This window comes from Nannospalax galili, unplaced genomic scaffold (genome assembly GCF_000622305.1).
Source record: "Nannospalax galili isolate Female #2095 unplaced genomic scaffold, S.galili_v1.0 scaffold104, whole genome shotgun sequence".
Taxonomy (NCBI): Eukaryota; Metazoa; Chordata; class Mammalia; order Rodentia; family Spalacidae; genus Nannospalax; species Nannospalax galili.
Window position 1 is genome coordinate 3930081 of NW_008353596.1, and position 19379 is coordinate 3949459.

Here is a 19379-nt window from a genome sequence, read left to right on the forward strand (position 1 = left end):
CTAGTATCTGAAAAAAATAGACTTCAAACCAAAATTAATCAGAAGAGATAAGGAGGGTCACTTCATTTGATCAAAGGAACAATTGACCAAGAAGTTAGTACAATCATGAACATATATGCACCAAACTCTGGTGTACCCAATTTCATAAAAACAGTACTACAGGACTTTAAGACATAGATTAACCACAACTCAATGGACTTCAATGTCCCACTGTCTCCATTAGACAGGTCAACCAAAGAAAGAATAAATAGAGACGTCTGAATTAAATGATACCATACATCAAATGGACCTAACAGACATCTACCGAATATTCTACCCAAGCACCAAAGAATACACTTTCTATTCAGTACCCCAATGGACCTTTCTCTAAAACTGACCACATACTGCGGCACAATACAAACCTCAACAAATACAAAAAAAAAAAAAAAAATTGAAATAATTCCATGCATTCTATCAGACCACAATGCAATAAAGCTCAAAATCAACACAGAAAGAAGGAAACACCAAAAACTCATGGGGATAAACAACACACTACTGAATGATGCATGGGTCAAAGAATAAATTAAGAAAGAAATAAAAAATTCCTGGAACTAAATGAAAAGGATAATACAACACAACAAAACCTCTGGGACACTTTAAAAGCAGTTCTAAGAGGGAAGTTTATAGCTCTAAGTGCCTACATTACAAAACCAGAAAGAGCACAAATAAATGACTTAACATTGCAATTCAAGACCCTGGAAAGGCAAGAACAAATTAAACCCAAACCCAGCAGAAGAGAAGAAATAACAAAAATCAGAGCAGAAATTAGACATAGAAACAAAACAATACAAAGAATCTATGAATCTAAGAGCTGGTTCTTTGAAAAGCAAAACAAGATAGACAGACCCTCAGCCCAGTTAACCAAAAGAAAGAAAGTGCACATCCAAATCAACAAAATCAGGGATGAAAGGGGAAACATAACAGACATCCAAAAGATCCAGACCATTATAATGGAATATTTTGAAAACCTATACTCATTAAATTTGAAAACCTAAAAGAAATAGATGGATATCTAAAATCATGGGAACCACCAAAGCTAAACCAAGAAGAGAGCAACAGTTTAACAGACCCATTATATATAAAGAAATTGAAACAGTAACACAAAAAATCCTGACTGAAAAAAGCCCAGGCCCAGATGGATTTACAACAGAATTCTACCAGATATTTAACAAAGATCTACAACCAATACTACTTAAATTATTCAAAAAGATAGAAAGAGAAGGAGAACTCCCAAACTCCTTCTATGAATCCAGCATCACTAATACCAAAGCTAGGTAAAGACACAACCAAAAAAGAAAACTATAAACTCATATCCTTAATGACATAGGTGCAAAAATTCTTAACATCATATGCAAAAAGGGGTAATTTTATTCTATGCCTAAGAGTTCCCCAAAATTCCATCAGAAAACTCCTAAAACTGATTAACACTTTCAGTAAAGTGGCAGGTTACAAAATTAATCTACAAAAATCAGTAGCCTTTCTATATACCGATAACAAGGAATCAGAGAAAGAGCACAGAAAAACCCTCCCATGCACAATAGCCTCAACAAAAATTCTCAGACTAAACCTAACCAACATCAAAGATCTCTACAATGAAAAATTTAAATCTTTAAAGAAAGAGATTAAGGAAGACATCAGAAGATGGAAGGACCTCCCATGCTCATGGATTAGAGGAATTAATATTGTGAAAATGACCATCCTACCAAAAATAATATATAGATTCAATGCAATCTCAGTAAAAACCCACATGACATACTTCACAGAATTATATAAAAACCATCCTAAAATTCATATGGAAGCACAAAAGACCTTGGATAGCCAAAGCAACCCTGAGCACAAATCAATGCTGGGGGCATTACTATACCAAATCTCAAACTATATTACAGAGCTATAGTCATAAAAACAACATGGTAGTGGCATAGATCACACATAGATCAATGGAACATAATTGAAGACCCAAACATGAGTACATACAATTTCAACCACCTGATATTTGATAAAGGTTCCAAGAACACACAATGGAGTAAAGACAGCATCTTCAACAAATGGTGCTGGCAAAATTGGATATCTACCTGTAGAAGAATGAAACTAGGCCCTTATCTTTCACCTTGCATAAAAAATCAACTCCAAATGGATTAAAGACCTCAATGTGAAACCTGAAACTCTCAAAGTGTTAGAACTCTTGACACACAGAGATTGTCTGTGAATTGCCCAAGCCTAAGTGGCACATCTAGGATGCAACCTCTATACCTAAGGTTCATGGAACATAAAATAAGGGATGAAGAGAACACTAATACATCTTTCAGTTATCATCAATGGAGCTCCCCCATGCAACCAAGGGCCAGGGAAACAAAAGGTCACAAATGACTAAAACCTAGAGAATAAGAGTCTACAAAGTGTGGGTACTTGGACAGGACTCCTATATTAAAATCCACCTACCCAGGGCTCAGGGACCATAGTGGAAGAGGGGCCAGAAAGATTGTAAGAGCCAGGGAGGAGGTGCATGACCATATGGAAATAAGAGTCCTACAGACCCCTGGGACTCTTCTCATATAAACCTACAGCAATGGTGTCATCATGCATAACACCCATGTAAATTTAAGCAGACAAAAACATAGCACAGAACTGTGGAAATGAACAGCAAGCCCCAATCTTAGTTGAAGAATTATTGGCAGCTGATTACTGCTGGGTGAGGAAGAGCTGATCTTCCTAAAGAGAGGGACTCTAGATAGGCTGACTACACCTCAGTGGATGAACTTTCACTGAGAGACATCTGGGGACACTAACTTGACATGTTAGGCCTTAAAACAAATGACAAAATATATGAATTCAAGTGGAGGGAGCATGGGAGGGGGCCAATGGGGAAGAGGGTATGAAGATGATTAAGAAATTCTGTATGAAATACAAAAAAATTCAACAAAAATTCAAAATAAAATAAAAACAAAAACAAAGTCACCTAGACCTGAAGGCTTGGAAATGAACAGTGAGGGAGGAGGAGGTGTTCAGAATGACTAGGCTCATGACTCCAGGCTCATGGCTTGAACACAATAGGTGAGGAACAGGGCTGTCTGTCTGGGGCTGTTGTGGCAGGATGTGGGTACAGGACTGAAAAGCCCTGTTGTGAGGCAGCCAGACCTCTCCTCTGCCCACAGAGTCAGCAGGACACACTCAGATAACACCCCTCTCTGCCCAGAGCCTTCCCGGAACACCAGACAGCCAGGCCCTGATGCAGCCAGGGCACTGTGCTCTGTAGATTGGGTTCCTGGAAAAACTGTTCCATTATTGATAAGGAGCCCTCCTGACATCACGGCAAGATGAAGAGGCGTTTCCTTGCCGCCCTGTAGATCTGGGTTCTCTGGCTCAGCAGTTGGAATATGGTGAAGGTGGGGGAAGGGACAAGGCAACAGTTGAACTATAGCCGTAAGAAAACATTTTAGAAAATAATCATGTTGTAATAACTCACATTGGCTGAATACCTGCTCCTTAGGAGGCACATTCTCCCAAGGGACATAGTCTTCTTGAAAGCTCTAAGACTCAAATCCTAGCTATTCCCATCTCACAGGTAAGGAAGCTGAGGCAAAGGGTGGCTAGGTAAGTTATACCAGGTCACCCCAACTTGCAAAGAGTAGATGGAGGCTTAAGCTCCACCCAGGTGGCACCAGTTTGTGGCACCCTATGCCTCTGAATGGCTCCAAGTGCTATAACCCAGGCGGAGCAGTAGAGCAGGTAGCAGAGGAGCTACCTGCTTTCCCTTGTTTAAAATGAACTAGTTAGGCTGGGATATAGCACAGTGGTTAGCGCTCTAGCCTAGGATGTGAAAAGCCCTAGGATTCATTCCAGTACTACATAAACATGAATTAGAAGACCACGGAAACAGTGAACTAGTCCCAGCAGACACTGATATTTGGTGCTTACTTGGCTTGTTCCCCCACTGTGAAGAAGGACTTTTGTTATGCCTAGTTGGCACATGAGAAATCTGTAGTTTTGAGAGACGAAAGGTTTTCCCTAAGCCTGGGCAGCTAGGAAACAGGAGAACTGCAGACTTCCAGCTGCTCCTCTGCTTCACAGTTATGATCCTGGGTGTGTGCTTTCCTTCTTGTGACCACAGAAGAGAGGAAATGAGACCCTCGATCCACGTCTCTACCCATCCACCAGTTTGCTGCTTAGAAATACTTGATTGCTTCTTTTGGTTTTGCTGTATTCAATATTTTTCAGTGTTCTTTCTCCTTTTCATCTTCCTTTTTCAATCAACTGATTTTTGTTGGACACCTGCTCAGAACTGTGGTGCTGCAGAAATATCAGCAGAGTGGACAGAAGCAGGCCCACACTCAAGTCCACCCTACCCTTTGCCAGCTCTATGGTCTGGGGCAAGTTCTTTCACCCTCCCAGCTCACCTGTAAAATGGACTGCTCATATGGCCTACATTCCATAAACTGCCCCAAAGAGGAAACAGTCCCAGCTCTGCGAATACCTGATACAATGCTTCCCACTCGTCTGAGCTCGGTAAATGTGGTGGTAGACTGAGCGACTCTGGGCATGAGGAAGACAAAGAAGGATTAGATGCAGAACTGCCTTTGAAGAGCTTCCTGCCTAGAAAGGAAGATGAGGGGCAGCTTGGAACAAGGGCCATACAAAGGGACAGGGAAAGTACCCTGAGGACTGACAGGAAGAAGAAACACTTGTCATGGAAATGCCTTAGGTTTTTACAATCAGCCTAGAAACAGATTCTTCTCTGTCTCTGTCTCTCTCATTGAAGGGTCAGGAAGATGTTTTTCTAGGTCAGATCCCAATCTGCCCTGAATCCTTAGTAAAACAGTGCAGAAGGTGATAAGGAAGAATTGAGGCAAAAGTACCTGTGATTGAGGTCAATGGTTTAGAGCAGTAGAAAGCACCCTAGGGCTGGTCCCACCTACAGATGAGAGCCAGACTGCAGGCATGCCCGGAGGACAACTGCCTCAGTACCCTAAAGCCTCAGGCCCACTGTCAACAAAACACAACTAACAATAGTTCCTATCTTCAGTGTTGTTATGAAGATTAAGAAAATTAATATGTATAACATGGTCAGCTTTTAGTTTTGTTCTCTCTTTTTAAAATTTTTTTTATTATGCTGGGTGTGGTGGCACATGCCCTTAATCCCAGCACTGAGGAGGCAGGCAGATCTCTGAGAAGTCAAGGTCAGCCTTGTCTACATAGCAAGTCCCAGGCAAACTATGGGTACAGGAAGACCCTATCTCAAAAAAACAAATAAAACAAAATTATTATTAGAGTATGTGAGAGAATTCAGGTGTGTGCATCTCTCAGGAGCTGGTTCTCTCCCTCCACTGTGCCAATCAAACCTCAGGCTTACAGGGCTTAAGAGCTGTGCCATCGTGCCTACTCTGCTTCTCTCTCTGTCTGTCTCTGTCTCTGTCTCTGTCTCTCTCTCTCTTTCTCTCTTTCTCTCATTTATGTGTTTGGGATTCTTCTAGAACAGTTGGATTTTGGCAGCTCCATTTCAGAGCACTGAAAGGGCAGGCACTTGACAATTTTGTTCCAACCATTCCACAGAAGAAACTGCCAGAAATATGTGTGCTCTGAATCAATGGGGAAAAGCCAAGTATGACAGAGTAGGGCTCCTTATAGCCAATTTGAACTCAAAATAAGGACAGCATTCACCTGACCTGATCTCAAGCTCATCCTGCATAGGTTCAAGTTAAGCTGGGGGGCAGGAGGCACGATGAATGCTCTTCTTGGCAGCGCCGTCAGAGGAGATGAGCGGTTTGGGGCATTAAACACATTTAGACAGAAAGAAGAAGCGCTAGTGTCTTCCAACACAGTGGATGCCTGCAGCCCACAATGACCCATTATCTATTTTATGAATAACTAGTAGAGAGAGAGGAGCTCAAAGGTTCTAAACAAAATACTGGTAACAAGGGGGAAACAGAAATTTCCTGATTTGATCAGTCTACATTGTATTCATATATTTAAATATCACACTGTATCTCACAGTTATGTTAATCTGAATTATTTTAAATGTTTTTTAGAGGGTGGGACTACAACTGCAGCAGGCCAGGACACTCACTGATCGGCATGGAGCTGCACAAAGCACACAGGCACAGAGGCACTGCTGGGCTCATTCATGCTGTCAGTCCATGCATATGTATGAAGTAAATGTTCACTGACCAATCCAGAGAGAGCTTGTGAGCAGAAAAGCAAAGGACATTAGAGCAGGGAAGCAAGCAGAACTCTATTCAAATCCACATTCTGTCTCTTTCATCTCTTTGAGCCTCAGTTTCCTTATTTGTAAAAATGAGGATACTATAACCAGAGTGGTTGGGAATATTAAAGTAAAAAATAGAAATGAAAAATGGCCTGATATAGTGCTTGGAAGCAGTTGGGGCTTAAGGAACACCACAAAACTGGAATCTGAGGACCACAGAGACATAAAGACTAATGAACATTTATTGGTATGCCACAATATGTCAGCCTTGTGTCAGGTTCTGGGCATACGGAGATGAATACAACATGCCATTGTGGGGTGTTCATAGTTTAACTGGGTACACTTGGCCCTCTCCATCCATGATTCTTGTGTCTATGGACTCAACCCAATGCCAAAAATATTTGAAAAACAATGACATTGTTACTGAACATGTACAGACTTTTCCCGGTCATTTTTCCCTAAACAACACAGTGCAACAACTATTTATGCAGCATTTACATTATATTATGTATTATAACTAATTTAGTAATCTAGAGGTGATGTGATACATACAGGAAGCTGTATGAAGTCTTACATAAGCACTACATTATTTTATGTGAGGGACTTGAGCATGTGCACATCTTGATATTGGTAGGGGAGCTCAGTTCCTGGCATCACCTCCGCCCCACCCCCCAACCAGATACTACGCAATGTCATGTTGTATTTGTGTGTGTGTGTGTGAGATGGACATACACAGAAGTCAGGTAAGAGCATAGAAGTGAAGTGTAAGCCAGGTGTGAAGAACATGCAGTTTGCAATCCAAGTCATTCTGGAGCTTATCAAGCCCTCTTAAGCTGGGTATCTCTTGTGCCGCAGAGAATGGCCATAGAGAAAGCTTAGATTCAAGCCAGTTCACTTTAAGTGGGTTAAGAGACCACCATCCTATGTAAGTGGGTTAAGAGCCCGCCATCCTACGTGTAGAGAAGCAGAAGGCAATGACAGGCTTCCAGTGTGGCTGGCACAAATACAGTCGTGCCTTGGCTACTTCTCTCCACAGCCAAAGAATCACACTATTATCACTGGGGTCCCAAACTTGGTTGTGCCAGCAAGTTTTTCAGTCTTAGACTAACAATAGTTTCCCTGTGGTTCCAGCGTTCCTGAGTCATCCCCCAAGCCCCACTTGTTTATCCAACCCCCAACATCCTCCACCCTTTGTCTCCCTGCCCTGTGCCCCTGGGAGGCCGTTCCTACCCTTGTAGGTCCTGGTGAGGCAACAGCAAAAGGAAGCCTAAGAAGATGGCGACAGTGGTGGGGTATTTACACCCTACCTCCTCTATTTCAGGACCATAATGGGGTGTCTGAATCTCTTGCCAAAGGCTATAGTTCCTGCCAGGTGGCCGCCTCCAGGGTGGTCTCTGTCCTGTACCCTTAGGCCTAGAGAAGGTGACAGCAAAGGACTATTACCAGCTCCAGGGAATAGTACTCTATGTCTCCTGGGTCTCCCTCACCTTTGCAAACAGCTCCTTTATTAAAGTCTCCTCACATCTTGCTTAATTTGAAAGTGCCATCTGTTTCCTTCTGGTCACTGACTGACACCTCTAGGTTCCTACCCTAGAGACTGCTGTGCTTTGTGCATATATTTTTCTGGACCAGTGGAAAATAAGGGTGGAAATTTGGCCATGACAAGGTTGTCCTTTCAAATCTCCACACATCCTGTTTGCTATTTGGCTGGGGCCTACCACAGGAGTCACTTTTCCTCCCAACTCTTAGGAAAAGCTCTCTCTGGTCTATTCTGAGATCAAGAACCCCAGAGCTGTGTGTGAACAGAATTCACATGGACCACAGGGACCTATGCATCTATCACACATGGTGGTTCTCAAGACTCCACAGAATTACACATTCTAAATCTCCAGTGGAACACCTGGAACACAGCAAGTAGTCTGGATGTGTTTGGTTACACTATTAGCTTGAGCCCCATGCATAGTATCCTCAACATCCATTCTGCTCTGCAGCCTTGCCGAAACATAATTCACATTTTTAAACCTCCTACTAGTGCCAGACACTTCATATAGAGCAGACAGTGGCCTTTAGCACAGTGAATGGGTTGATTATCCTCTTCTTGCATTATGTAGTCTGAAGCAGTTACTCAATACCTCTGTTAATGCCTCAGTTTCCTCAAGTGGAAAATGCATCTATTACCTACCCATGGAGCTGCTAAGTAGAAACAAATAAGACCTGTGAAGCACTAATGCACTTGTGCTGTGACAGCATCCCTCATCCTATTTAATTCTTACGACAGCCCTAGAAGCATAGGTGATCATCGTAACTCTTACAAGTCTGTCTGTCTGTGGAGTCTGGTTTCCACATGCTGTTACTATATTACGGAGATTATGTTGTGTGATGGAACTCAAGAATCAGTGTGTAACAAATATATTAACAATGGCTGCTGTGTATTGGGTCATTACTATGTACCAGAAACCATGCAGTATCCTGATTTTAATTCACAGTGACACAGTAAGGAAACCATTATCAACTTCATTTTCCATGATAAGCTGGGGACTCAAGGGTTAAGTTACACACATAGAGTCATGCATGAAAGTGCCTCCAGTGGGACTGACTGCTAGACTATGACTTGGGTGTCTGTGCTCTTGTCCACCAGGAAAAGATGGAGTACTAGGCATTTCAACTGACAAAACTCAGGGATCCTCTGAACCCCCATTCGAAGTATGAACTGCATCTTAGTGAAAACTAGGCAGGCTTCCTGCTGCAGCAGTAAGAGACACAGCTTAGTGCTGAGGTAGGCAAATGCAGCATCTGATGTAATCTGCTTCACTGCTGAATGTTCAGCGGCTCACATTAAAACAGAACGAAACAAAAGATGTAGAAATAGTAGGAAGACAGGGATGCCTGGAACCAAGCCAACTGAAAAGTGGCAGTTGGCATTAGCAAAGCTGATCACAGCAGCCATCAAACGGGAGGCATGAGAGGACCCTAACAATGCAGGCCACCACTGATCATAGCCTGTAGGGCAAGGAAGAAGCAGGGCATTGACAAGGTCCATTCAGCCTGGCCCCCACAGCCAGGCCCAGCTGTACAAAGCAGCATCACTGCCTCAGAGGAGCCCAACTGGGGGACAACAGCTCCAGTATAGCCACCTTTTCTATGCGCTCTGTTATTCCCAGCTGTCTGAGCTTAGGGTGTATAGCAGAAAAGATTTCCCTATTTCCCCTTTAAGAAGGTTCATTCGGTGTTCTGCTTTCCTCTCTGTTGCTGTGATAAACTACTCTGACCAAAAGCAGCTCAAGGAAGGAAAGGACTTACTTATGTGGCTTACATTTCCAGGTCACAGTCCATCACTGTAGGAAGTCAGGGCAGGAACTCGAGGCAGAAACCTAGAAGTCACGAAGGAACACTGCTTATTGGCTTGCTCACCGACTCATGTTTGGCTAGCTTTCTAACACAGCCTAAGATCACCGGTTCAGGGAATGGTATCACCCACAGTTGGTTGGGCCCTCTGTATCAACTAACAATCAAGACAATCTCTCACAGACACATCCACAGACCAACCTGATAAAAACAATCACTGGATTCAAACTCTTTTTTCAGGTAATTCTAGCCTTTGTCAAGTTGAGAGCCGATACTAAGTAGGACACTGAGGATGGATGGAGAAGAGGATGAAAAGCAACGGGGAAAACGGCAACGGGGAAAACACAATGTGGCTTCATCGATTACCCCAGGCTGGGATTAGGAACAACTCTGTGCCAAACCTAGTATGAAAGATCCTGGCAGTGAGGCTAAGGAAGCAGGGCCCTCCTGAGACTGATCAGCAGCAAGACCTTGAGGCCAAGCAGCTACTGTGATGGAAAGGCTGAAGCTTTGCTAGGACCAGCCCAACTGTACACTGAAAACTTCTGGCTTGGAGGACTTCCAGCACATGCAGTTCTAGATTCCAGATTGGGCTCATTCGCAGGTACTGGCCTTTACACTGTGCCCTACACTTGGACTCTTCCACAGGTAATAATGATTGGATCAGGAGAAGAAATCAGATGACCCGAGATAGACCAATCAGAATGTCACTGGAAGCGACACCCTCAAAAGGGAAGGGATTTGTTCTTACTTTTTTCCCTTTAAAATTTTATACATGCTTTGTACACTAGTACATTCCAAGTACCTAAAATAAAGCCTGGCACCAGCAGGTGCTCAGTGTTTAAGTGCATCTTTCTGTATGTTTTGAGTCAGTATTTAGACAATTAGTCTCCCTAGAGAGGGAACTAAAATTCCCTTAACCCAGGAGCTTGAGCAGTTATGTACAAAATAGATGAGGAATGTCAGTGAAAGGAGGCTGAGCAAGGGCAGGGTTGAGGTAGAGAGAACTGGGACAAGCTTCCAAAACATATCTCAGTATCCTTACCATGATGTTTTGTTTTTGTTTTTGTTTTTTCCCATTAAGCTAGCTTATATGGATCTCAGTATTTAAAACCAAGTCATTCCAATCAAAACAGTATGTCTCCCTGAAATCCTTCCCCACAGGGATTAAAGAAAATCCTGTGAACTCTTGAAGTATTTTTAGCTGAGTGCACTTGGAGGCCCAAGGGACAACTTCAGTCTTTCCCCAGATACCTTGTCTGACCTGCCTCTAGAGACTGGGAAGGGAAGGTGGCAGGCTGCCAGCTCTGGAGCCTGACTGCCTGCTTCCAATCCTGGCTCATCCCACTTACCCTGCAGCTGGAGGCAGATGATCCAACCTTGCTGAGCTTCAGTTTCTTCCTAAACAAACGGAAGCTGTAGCTGTACCCACCCCCATGAGTCATTTTGAAAATATAAAGCACTTTGGACATGTTGAGTGCTGGATAAATAGTAATAATCAAGTATGAAGATACTGAACAAGCAGGACTTCCTTTGCCTCGCATTTTCCCGGGGTGCCATATGGCTCTTGCTCCTGAATGAGAACACAGAGAGATCCATGGTTCTCTGCTCTCTGTTAGGTAATTAAAAAAGGTCTTGTGGTCACTTTAAGTCAGAGACACTGCCTCCAGTTGTTGTGTCATTCTTCGCTCTTCTTCCTGCCTGGGCTTGCTGCCATCAAGAACCTGTGGATCCAGCATTTCTACTCTTCCACTAGCTTGTGGACCTAGTTTCTGGTCCCTCTGAGAATCCTGTGGGGATAAGGAAAAAAGTGAAGGAGGGTGGGAAAGCTCTTAATTGGTTGGTACTGTCAAAGTTAGTTTTGCCCTCTCAGAGGCTGGCAGGTGCTATGCCATAAGCTGACAGTCACCTTCCTGGGTGCTCTATCAGGTTTCTGGAGACAGCCCCGCTGGACCAGCTGTGATGCCAGCTCCCAAATGTAGGCAGGTTTCTCATTTGGCTAGTTTTCTCATTTCCCAACATGGCCTCTGCACTCAGGTATTTCCTCCTGGACAATGATCCAAGACATTATTACTGTTATTCCAAATGTGATTCCAAAATCCATGCCCTCTGCTTCCCTTGCCTCTGACCTACCACTGCAGATCATGCCCTACTTCTCCTCTGCTGTCACCAGTCATTACAGTCTCCATATGACCAGCTGCAGGGCACGGGCTCTCAGCGAGTCTCCATGGACCAAAGCTGAAAGGACAGCACATACGCCTTTCCAAAACAGTCTTCATGTACTCTCCCCTAAATATCAGAACTCTGATCCTTTTCCATCTTCCAAATACGAGCTTTGAGAAGTACACAACTGGCTTCTGCACTGTACTTCTGAAAATCTGTACTCGGCTGGCCTTCCTCATTTAGCCTGTGGAATGTAGCAGCTGTTATAACCTGGAAGCTTCAATTTTAAATTCCTGTTACATTCATAAAACAATCAACATGTAGTATGCATGAGGCCTCAGGTCTAATCCACAGCATTAAAACAAACACATAAACAACAACAAAAGTCAACCCCAAACTATCAGCATGTGCAACCAAATTGGGGAGACTGAGGCAGGAGGATCATTTTAGAACAATGTTGAAGGTCAACCTGGACGACATAGTGAGACCTTGTTCCAAACAATATAAAAAGAAAGAAAAAGTCAACTTGTGTATTCAACTTTTCAGTTCCACAAAGTATGATCATGTGTATTCATTCTCACAGCAAGTCTATCAAGAGAGGAAAGTAAGACACGAATGGTCAAAAATCTTATCTGAGATCACACAGCTGGGAACTTAAGTCAGATTTGTACCCATGTCTGCCTGACTATAGTTCATTGCTGCACACAGCTTCTAAAGGAGGTCATAACAGGACCTGTAGCCTTGCATTGTGCCCTGTGTTCCCAGGCTTTCTGTGGGCCCTGGGCACTCTTGATTCACAGGATGTCCAAAAGACCTACCTAGAAAGGCAACAGAAAGCGAACACAGAAGGGAGACTTCCTTGAAGTGGATGGAAGCAGATGGCACTGGATTGCCACTTGGGTCCAGAAAGCCTTGCTTCCTTTTACGCACACTCCTTTCCCAGCTACCTGCACAGACACTTGCAGACCAGGTGTGCAAAAGCTCAACCATGAAGCAGACAGAAGCCCATATTCCCAGAGGGTAGTAGGGCAACTCAACTCATGTGAACTGGGGACAAAAATGATTTTAAGGAGATGCGCCATTCCTCTCATCCATCAGAGGCGAATGTGGGACCAAGCTGAACCTGCAGCTGTCCTCTGTACCCCTCTTAGGGCCACTCACAGGCAAAGTATCCTCGTGTATGTGTGTATGATTTCCATACAGTGTCCTAAATGAAAACCTGCTTCTTCACTTGGGGTTCAAAGCTTATGAATCTGGGAATTAAACAATCTTACTATGCCTACACACCCCACAGGCAAGTTAAAGACTTTCTGAGAGATGACTCACAATTTACAAGGCAGTCCAAGCTATCTCTGAAATGTTGTGGCCCCAGCAAGGTGCAACTGTGGGGACAACAAGAGTTTGTCTTTATCCCTTTTCTGAACATAAAACCCAAATAACACAGAATATTTACATACAATTTTCTTATGTATTTTGACATTTTCATAGGAAAAGCTGAGCTTTCTTGTACCAAAATTTGGGGGTGGAGAGAAGGTATCTATAAAGATCACTTTATAGCCTGTAACCACTTCCTCAATGGGTGAAAACATACCAGATCCTTCCTTCTAGGGTTTCATGTCATTAATAGCTTCTAGACGCCATCCCTGGGCTAGCTAGTTGCAGAACGGAGCAATAATCAGTCTCCTCCACTTTCCAGGGGCTCAGAGTCAGATGGAGAAGGCAGGCAAGAAAAGTTAATTTGCAAATGTAGAATAGAGAAAAGATGGAAACGGTCAAGAGCCACATGACAACATTGCAGTCATCCACTGACCACATATATAGCAGTGGTCCTGTAAGGTGATAATGGAGCTGAAAGAATTCTTCTTGCCTAGTGAAGCCATAGAGCTAATGTTGTTGTGCATGTACTGTGTGCTGCTGGTATGAACATCTACTGCATTTCCAGTAACATCAAGGGATAGTGTACTTGGTTATAGACAGCACATAATTCTTGGTAGTAAGTGACTATTAATGGTTTATGCATTTACTGTACTATACATTTACCATTATTTTACAGTGTGTTCCTTCTGCTTACAAAAAGGGAAGTTTACTATAGAACAGTATGCTCTGCTAAACCAGCAACCCCATAGACCCCATATTCACCATGTCTCATGGTATCAGGAGGCCACACCAAATACTTGACCTAGACCAACAGATACATTTCTCAGAACAAATACTGCATCCCTGCTGCAGGGACAAGGAGTGGGGAGGATCCAGGTGAGTGCTGAGGCAAGTTTCCAGGTGTTTTGTGACTCATACTGATTGATAAGGCTAAAGTTTGCCTGACCATCAGAACTGATTCTAGCTCAGCGTTAACAGAGGGAGTTTCATGGAAGAATTTGGCAGACATACTTCGAACAGAGACAGCCATCCCTGGGAAACCAGCAAAGGCAGAGAAGGAGAGGAAGTCCATCAGAGGAATGCTCAGGACCTCTTGATTTTTTTGATCCCTTATAGCCCAAACCCAGTAGATATCAACTGAATTTACCAAGGAATAACTAGTGAATGAGAGAAGGGGAAGAAGTGTGACAGAGCCATGGAAGAGGAGGCTCAAGAGCAGCAACACAGCAACAACATAGCTTTGGCTGGTTGCAGTCTACAATGCAGGTCCTGACACAGACTGTAATATTCTATCTTTCCTGTCATGGCTAGACCAATGGCCAGGATTAGAGATGTGAGACTATAGATAATGCATTGAACAGTCCCTGCCGATAGTGAGTTTTCTGTAGGAGCTTAGTCTTATCCCAAAGTTACAGATATGCACATTGAAACCCAGGGAAATAAAATATCAATTTATGCAGTCAGGCCTATGTGACCTCAGGTTTTATTCTCTTAGACCATATTCACAGAGGGTAGTAGGGCAACTCAACTCATGTGAATTGGGGACAAAAAGGAAATTGTCAGAACACTGACCATTCCTCTCATCTAATAGAGGGAGTGTGGGACCAAGCCTGAACCTGCAGCTGTCCTCTGCACTCCTTTCTGTTCCTTAGGGCCTCTCATGGTCAAAGAATTCTGGTGTATGTGGATATGATTTCCACACAGTGTCCTAAATGTAAAGCTACTACTTCTACTTCACTTGGGGTTCAAAGCCACAAAAACAAATTTGGCCCAGTATGGGTGGGAACTAAACTAAACAATCTTAATATGCCTTAATATACCCAACAGGCAAGTTAAGACTTTCTGAGAGGTGACTCTGACAATCTACAAGGCAGTACAAGCTATCTCTGGAATGTCATGGCCCCAGTAAGGTCCAATTGTGTGAACTACTACCTCCCAGTTTAGGGATGCCCAGTTGGTCTGTGGGGTCAAGGGCTCTTGACAACAATCTTAGTGCCCTGAGGTCGTCTGATTCTCACTGGCCAAAATACCTCAATTTTATCTGAAATCCAATATTGTTTTCTGCAGGCCTAAGAACAAAACGGAAATTTAAGAAACTGTTCCTGGTTTTGTAGATGCTACCCGCATGTTCTCCACCACCTTGGATTTTCTGTAATCAGCCTTCAGACCCCAGAAATGAAAACTCCGTAACACAGTGGAAAGCTCTCGCCATCCTAGGAGCTCTGAGAATGGGACATTCACCTTGACAATCTGCACATCCCAGCTCAACCAAGCAGAACAGCCACTGCTGGGTACATTTCTCTGAAATGTTCCAGCCCCACAAGGCACTAAAATAACATTCAAATATCATCTTGCACAGCAAGCAAAAAAGAAAAGAAAACTGAGCTACTTCATCATGTGTTTCTCATGAACACATGAATATTTTCCTTCAAAAGACTAATCTGCTGAGGACTTGGAGAAAACCAGATTTGTGTGCATTCATTAAGCCTTTAACTTCAAAGCATATTCTGGGACTAATTATTTTTTAACTAACTAATCAGCATGTTTCATTCAAAAATCGAAATGTATCAGTATAATACATGAAAGGAGAGAACATATTATTATTTTAATTTGGTTAATATGCAAAAAATGTACTGTGTTTGTAATGACCTGCTTTCACTAAATAGAGACAGGCTGGAAATAAGAGCCACTCCTGCTAATGAGGATGCCGGCTTCCAGTCCCAGCAGCTCAGCACTGGACACTTAGTTTGTACTCTGGCATTTCGGTGTGTATGCTGCTCCCTAAAAAGCTAAAGACCTGCTGTCTGCTCTGAAGATAGAACCAGTTACACCTGCTTTGGTGGTGGGAGGAAAGGAAAGGGCTTGGGGGGTGGAAGGTGGTGGTGGTGGTAGTGGGAGTCTCCCTCCCTTCCACTGGTCTCTCTCTCTCTCTTTCTTTCTCTCTCTCTCTTTCTCTCATCCTCCCTTCTCTCTCCCCCAGATACTGTCAGGAATAAAGTCCAGGGCAGGGAATGTGGCTCAATGGCAGAGCACATGCTTATCATGCATATGAGGCCCTGGGTTCTATTCCCAGAACAAAAGAGAGAGAGAGAGAGAGAGAGAGAGAGAGAGAGAGAGAGAGAGAGAGAGAGAGAGAGAGAGAGAGAGAATTTAGGGAGACCGGAAAGTCAATGTTAAAAAGAAAAACAAAAAGGGCTGGAGAGCTGGCTCAGCAGTTAGCAGTTAAGAACACATACTGCTCTTGCAGAGGACCTGAGTTATGCTCCCAGCACCCATGTCTGCTGACTCACGACCACTTGTATTTCCAGCTCCTTGGCAGGTGCCAGCACACACACATGCACATGCCCACAAGCAGACACACATATATATGTACTTAAAAATAAATCTTAAATCAAAACTAAAACATTTTGAAAAGAATAAAGCCCAACTACCTTAATAAGAGATCCTACCCTAATCTAATGATTCTCTCATTACTGTGCCTGGTTGGCAGGTACAGTCTATCTGCTAAGCAAGTAAGTTCTCTGTTCTAATAAAGGAATTTCTTTGGCAGCCTCACCCAAATATCTCATTTGCTCCTGTAAATGTGCGTATCTCCTCTCATACAGTTTGATTTGAAGACACCAAGTCTTCCAGGTCATCCAGTCTTTAAGGAGCCTGGATTATCTACCCATCCCCTCTACAGATGATGTCCAGCTTTAGAACTGGAATCTTCCTGGCTCCCTAGCCAAGCCTGGCTTCATCTAGAAGTGGAGCACAGGAGCCAATAGGAATCACTGGTGGTCTTCCTGTGATACACTGGAGCAGGATCCAGTCACATTCTTTCTGTCCAGCTCTGGAGCCAGACTGCTAAGGTCTCCACCCTGGGGACATCCTGATGTGGCACATTCTAGGGCCAGGTCCTGCTTTTGTGTTTTAAAAGAGGACATTTCCTCTTCTGTTTTTGGAGCAGTTTTGTTTTTTTTTTTTTAATTCACTGAAGGAGCTATTTTTAAATTACGGAATACATATGATCATTGGAGAAAGTTTAGAAAGAACACAAACCTATCTATTAAAAGGTAGTCTATAATTCCACTAGCAGGAGCCAGCCAGAGCAAACACGGACCTTCAGAGCAGTTCCTTCTGGCCCCCTGTGCCTGTGGCAGAACAGGTCTGTCTGCTCAGCAGGGGAGCACAGCCTGGACTTCCTCCATTTGTGAAGCTAAAAAAATCCGTGCTGGATTTTACAATAATCAGTGTCACACAGTAAGTTGCAAGAGTATTTTTGTGAATGTGTACAACAGAACTCCGGGTATCCATCTGCGCTGCATAGCTGCATTTACAGACCATGTCAAAAGTCTAAATGCACATACAATCTGGTCACATGGCTATCCTGAGTCACCCCGCCTTGCCTCCCACAGGCCCTGTATATGTACTACGGTGTTTATATCATACTAGCTTCACATTTTTATATTCCTTTTAAATGTTATTTTGTGAACCATTCTGCAAGTCAGTAAAAAGTCTTCTACAGCATGGACTTACTCAGAATTCCATAGGGTAAACTTAACGTTTAAGCTTTCATCCATTATTGAACAATTTTGATGATTCTGCTGTGCTTTGCCAGCATAAATAATACTGCACTGAACATCTTTCTATGAAAATCACTGTAAACAAATAGGGCTATTTTATCTGGATGGATTCCCAAAAGGAAAATTACTGGATCACAGGGTAGGAACAGTTTTTTGAGTGTCTTGTTTCATGTTGCTCAATTTGATTCCAAAGAGGTGGCACTGATTTATCCTAGAAATTAGGGCTTTTTCATTATTTTAATTATACAAGTAACGCATGGAATACAGTCACAGTTTCCAGTGACCTTTAGCACTGCATTTACTCAGTTACGTGTGTCATTTATAAATTTGTATATCTATCAACTAATAGAGCGTGTATCCCTATGACTACAGACACATGGTATTTTGTGCAACTGGTATCATACTGCATATGCTTTAGGTGACTTGTTTATTCCTTCAGCTGTGTGTAGGAGCTTTCTTGTAGGCATACAGGTCTACCTCACTTTCAGCTTTCCGTACATTTCTATGGGAAAATACTCATTTCCTCAGCCATTTCTCTGCACATACAGATACAGAGCACCCTAATCTCTTCATTTTTGCGAATTATACTGCCAAGAGTGCTCTTTTACATGAACACGGTTTTTTCTTCTCCTCTACTTGAAACTAAGAATTTCTGGGTCACTCATGGGATGTGCACACTTTTAATTTCAATAGATTCTATCAAATTATACAGGGCATTGAAAATTACTTTTATTAGGGATGTCCCAGAATGCCTTGGATTTAGGCATAATTATCAAGGCTGTAATTCTGAAGTGTTCTGATACATAGATTACCACCAATCTTCACATTTTATCCATTAGCTCATCCATCCCTATCTGGTCAGGACCCACTGTGGACCCTGACCTGTGGTGTGTGGTGAACGACTGTGGGTAAGATGCTCTTCCCTTCCCGAGCTCCATCCTCTCAGGGCCCCACTGGATACCTGATTCTTTTCAGCCCCTGCCAAGCTCTCTGCTCATCTTTCTAGATAGCGCTCAAATGTCCCTTCTTGGAAACCTTCCTTGGAGACCAGGCTGAGTAAGGCAGCTAAACTCCAGTGTCCCCGTGGCACCTGTATTCATCAGCTCTTCATGCTTACTGCAACTTGAAACGCAGTCAACTCTATCTTAAAATGGATAGTCTTGGCCTTTGATGGTGCGTCACATTTGAGTGTCACCTTAAAAATGATGGTTGAATCACTGAAAACACATAAGCATGTGTTGAAAGGAAGGGAACCAAACACATGAAGCTTTCTTCACAGACAACACAAAAAGACTATAAAAAGTAAATAGCTGCCAGTTGAGCCTCAATGGTGGTCACCTTTGATAAAAGTGATGAACAATTGGTAAGTAACGTAAATCATAATCTCTCACATGCACAAAAAATCAGAACCACATTCAATCCTCTGGAAAGTATTCATAACATTCTTTACTTCACTAATCCTTCATGAAATCTGGAGGATTTTAATATAATTTATATTTTAAAATACATTACAGGGAATGCCTGAGAAAACTAACAGTTTGAATATGAAGAACTTGCTGTAATAAATTTCTAGTTAGGATCTCAACTCTGAAAAGAAATGTATAAGAAAAAAGTCTGTAAATAAATATATCAAATGGGGGCTGGAAAGATGGCTCAGTGATTAAGAACACTGACTGTTCTTGCAGAAGATC

The 19379-nt window shown here is 42.9% G+C and overlaps 1 long non-coding RNA gene across 1 annotated transcript in view; it reads right to left on the bottom strand.

The window, feature by feature from the left end:
• Nucleotides 1–9578: 9578 nt before the first annotated feature.
• Nucleotides 9579–19379, bottom strand: part of LOC115067301 — a 19844-nt gene continuing 10043 nt past the window's right edge. Inside the window, exons 2-3 of the long non-coding RNA XR_003846730.1 lie at nucleotides 10936–11373; nucleotides 9579–9609 (exon numbers count right to left, since the gene is read on the bottom strand). This is a non-coding gene — a long non-coding RNA (uncharacterized LOC115067301). The remainder of the gene's footprint in view (nucleotides 9610–10935; nucleotides 11374–19379) is intronic.